This window comes from Myotis yumanensis, unplaced genomic scaffold (assembly GCF_028538775.1).
Source record: "Myotis yumanensis isolate MYYU_CA2020_CCGP unplaced genomic scaffold, mMyoYum1.0.hap1 SCAF_5, whole genome shotgun sequence".
Lineage (NCBI taxonomy): Eukaryota > Metazoa > Chordata > Mammalia > Chiroptera > Vespertilionidae > Myotis > Myotis yumanensis.
In genome coordinates this window covers 95,400,004-95,403,938 of record NW_027223756.1, presented here as the reverse complement: position 1 = coordinate 95,403,938, position 3,935 = coordinate 95,400,004, and the positions used below count along the sequence as shown (strand labels likewise).

The following is a 3,935-nucleotide window of genomic DNA, read 5'->3' as shown; positions in this document are numbered from 1 at the left end:
TGTCCCCAGTGGCTGCAGGGTCCTGGTATGCGTCTGAGATCAGACTGGGTGATGCTGAGGCCAGGATCCTAGTCTCAAGCAGCTCTGTTTCCCAAGATGGCGTGGTCGCTGTGCCTGTGCTGGCCGCCCAGGAGTGTCCATGCCGGGAGCGGGACTCTGCTGCCTAAGAGTGCCCAGTTTAAAAGTCACTTAGAAGACCTGCAGAATCTAACTGTCCCTAGCTCATACACACACACCACACACGTCCACACACTCCTCTATCACTTCCTTGTGCTCGCACACTCTCTCCCACCCTACCTTCCTGCTGGTTGCCATTTTCCTCTCCCAAGCAAAAGACCGCCATTTTTATTTTTGAAGGGTCAGTTGTGATGTCCTCTCTTTCATTCCTGACTAAATAATTTTTCTTTTCTCTTTTTTCTCATTCAACCTAAAGTTTTATCAATTTTGTTGACCTTTACAAAGAACAAACTTTTGATTTCATTGGTTTTTCTCAATTGTTTTTCAATTCTCTACTTTATTAATTTCTACTCTATTTCTTTCGGCTTCCTGGAACTGTTTCTTTTTCTAGTTTCTTACAATGAATGGTTCAGTTATTGCTTTGAAATCTTTCTGTTTTGTTAGTATATTTTTACTAACAAATATTTTTACTAACTATAAATTTTCCTCTAAACATAACTTTAGCTGCACTCCATGTTTTGGTATATTGTGTTTTTGTTTGCATTGTATCAAAATATTTTCTAATTTTTATAGCATTTTTTTACCCATTAGTTATTTGGAAGACTTATTTAGTTTCCACATTTTCAAATTTCCCAAATGTTTTCTGTTATTAATTTTGGTTTAACTATATTTCGGTTGTAAACCACATTTTGCATAATTTCAAACCTTTTAAATACAGTAGTCCTTACTTATCCATTCAGAAATATGTTTCAAGGCTCCCCCCCCCACACACACACACTGGATGCCTGAAACTATAGACAGTACCAAATCTTCTATATACTATGTTTTCCCCCCCTTACGTATGCATACCTTTTAACTTAAGAGAAGCACTTTACAGCTTCTCTTTAGCATATCCACATTACCAGCATCACTACTTTTGCACATTGTGATCATTATTAACTGAAATAAAGTTGATTTGAACACAAGAATTGTGTACCACAATTCTTATTACTAAGACAACTAGTAAGTGACTATCAGACAGGTAGCTTATATAACTTAGATAGTTAGATATGCTGAAAAAGGAATGATTCAAGTCCCAGGTATGAGCAGGGCAGCGTGAGATTTTATCACATTACTCAGAAGACCACACAACTTAAAACTTATAAATTGTTTAATTCTTGAATTTTCCATTTAATATTTTCTGACAGTAGTTGACCTGGATAACAAATCATAGAAAGCAAACCACAGATCAGGGGAGAGTACTGCTTATTTGATGGAACAGGATCTATGTTGAAGAATGTTCTATGTACACTTGAGAAGACTGTTTATTCTACCATTTTAATGTTGGGGTCCCACCCCAACAGGTCCAGGGGTCCCCAAAGGTGTGGACAGAGTCGGCGAAGAAGGAATGACACAGAGACAGCTTTCAGTTGATCAGCAGCCTAGTCAGGACCTCTAGCCAGGATCTCCAGCCAAAGTTCTGGTCGGGATCTCTAGCCAAGTTCTGGTTAGGATCTGATCAGGATCTGATGTTTATTGTCCTGTTACATCTGTATTTATACCAGTCAATTTTAATCCTGTCAATTTCTATTGCAAAGGTTAGGGCGTTTCTTATCTCCCTTCCAGGGAGTAAAGATTATGTAGCTTAAGCATGATGGTTTGTCGTTAAAGTGATTAACTACCCACCTGGCACTTGGTTAAGGGCTTGTATCCCCTCCCTGACCTCAGGGGAAAATCCCCAACTGGGAAAACAACCTTTCTCAGAGAGGTGACCTTGGTTAAAACACATGGCGCTAAGGAGAGCAAACATATTAAGAACAATGTGCTATATATGCCAGGTCCCTTGAAACATATGCTGTGCAGATGTTTCTTTGCTGCAGTGACTGTGTCAAGCAGCAAGGATGGACCGGCTTCTGGCAAATTCCCCCTTTTTATTTTTTAAATGATAGTGCATGCAAATCAGTGGCCACCTCTCAGATTGGGCTGTTTAAGACTAGGAAGAGGACTGGCAAGCAATGACAATAAGCATAGCTAGAAACACAGTGGATGAAGCGCACAAGGAGCCCCGTTTCTTAGGAGGTTGGCGCCCTCTTCAGTCAAGAGATTTCAGCTGTCCTCAAGTTGTTGGTTTGATTGTCCTTTTTTATTTTATTTATTTTTTATTATTTTTAGAACCGAACTGGATTTTATTTGACACGGATCACAATAGGAGTGCAGGAATAGCAAACTGAAAAGACAAAGCAGAAAAGACCCCTCCCCGTTCTATCTAACTTACAATGAAGCCACAGGAGGGCAAGTCATTAAATGAATAACAAAACAGTTGAGCTTGATGGAGAATATTCTTTTTCTAGTGCCCGTACTTTTGGAATTCCCACTCTCTGCTGTCCAGCAGACACACTTGCCATGTTTTGAGCCAGCGAGAGATGCAGTGGAAGTGAAAAGCATGATTACAGACTCCCCATGCAACGGTGCACTCTTGAGAAGGGGCAGATGCCTGGTTCGCCTGACATTCTATGCAAAGATCCATAGCGTGGTTCCTGCAGATGGCACAGTTATCAACCTCAATGTCCCAGGACCAGAGGGCTACTGCTTTCCAGCTTTTCACTTCAAAGCGCTTCTTGCCCTTGCCGCTGTTGGTGCCGCTCGGGGTATCCACATCCTTCGCTGCTGCCGCCATTCTGGAAACACTCGGTCTCAGGTTCCTGTTCGGGTGCCAGATGTTGGGGCCCAACCCCAGCACGTCCAGGGGTCCCCAAAGGTGTGGACAGAGTCGGCGAAGAAGAAATGACACGGAGACAGCTTTCAGTTGATCAGCAGCCTAGGCAGGACCTCTAGCCAGGATCTCCAGCCAAAGTTCTGGTCAGGATCTCCAGCCAAGTTCTGGTTAGGATCTGATCAGGATCTGATGTTTATTGTCTTGTTACATCTGTATTTATACCAGTCAATTTTAATCCTGTCAATTTCTATTGCAAAGGTTAGGGCGTTTCTTATCTCCCTTCCAGGGAGTAAAGATTATGTAGCTGTTAATCTTGTTAAGAATGCCTAGTATAGCACGTGCCAGAGGGTAGGGGAGGCCGGGGGAAGGTCATTGGGGGATAAAAAGGAGACATATGTACTACTATTTGTAATACTTTAAACATAAAATAAAATTTTAAAAAAAGAATGCCTAGTACAGTGATGGTGAACCTTTTGAGCTCGGCATGTCAGCATTTTGAAAAGCCCTAACTTTGGTGCCGTGTCACATATAGAAATTTTTTGATATTTGCAACCATAGTAAAACAAAGACTTATATTTTTGATATTTATTTTATATATTTAAAGAAAAATCAACCACAAAAATGAGTTCGCGTTTCACCTCTGACACATGTGTCATAGGTTTGCCATCACTGGCCTAGTACATGATATGTCATTTTTTGCTGTTTTCATTATTTTCTCTTTGGATTTTTTTTTCATCAATTTGACTTATGATATGCTTATGTGTAGATCTCTTTGTGTTTCCTGAGCTTTTTGACTGTGTTGATGAATATTTTCCATCAGGTCTGATAAATGTTTGGTCATTATTTCATCATGTATTTTTTTCTGTCATTTATCTTTCTCTCATCCATTCAGGATTCCCATTATGTATAGGCTAGAGGCCCAATACAAGAAGATTTGTGCAAGAATAGGCCTTCCTTCCCCTGGCTGCTGGCACCGGCTTCCCTCCGGCACCCGGGACCCAGGCGTTCACTTTGGCTGCCGCCTCCTGCCTTCGCTCCAGGCCGGAGCCATCTTCCACCCGCT

General features: G+C 41.4%; 1 pseudogene; it reads right to left on the bottom strand.

Annotated features, from left to right (window-relative positions):
* Window positions 1-2,452: 2,452 nt before the first annotated feature.
* Window positions 2,453-2,833, bottom strand: LOC139011516 (E3 ubiquitin-protein ligase RBX1 pseudogene; annotated as a pseudogene).
* Between the last annotated feature and the right edge of the window lie 1,102 nt (window positions 2,834-3,935).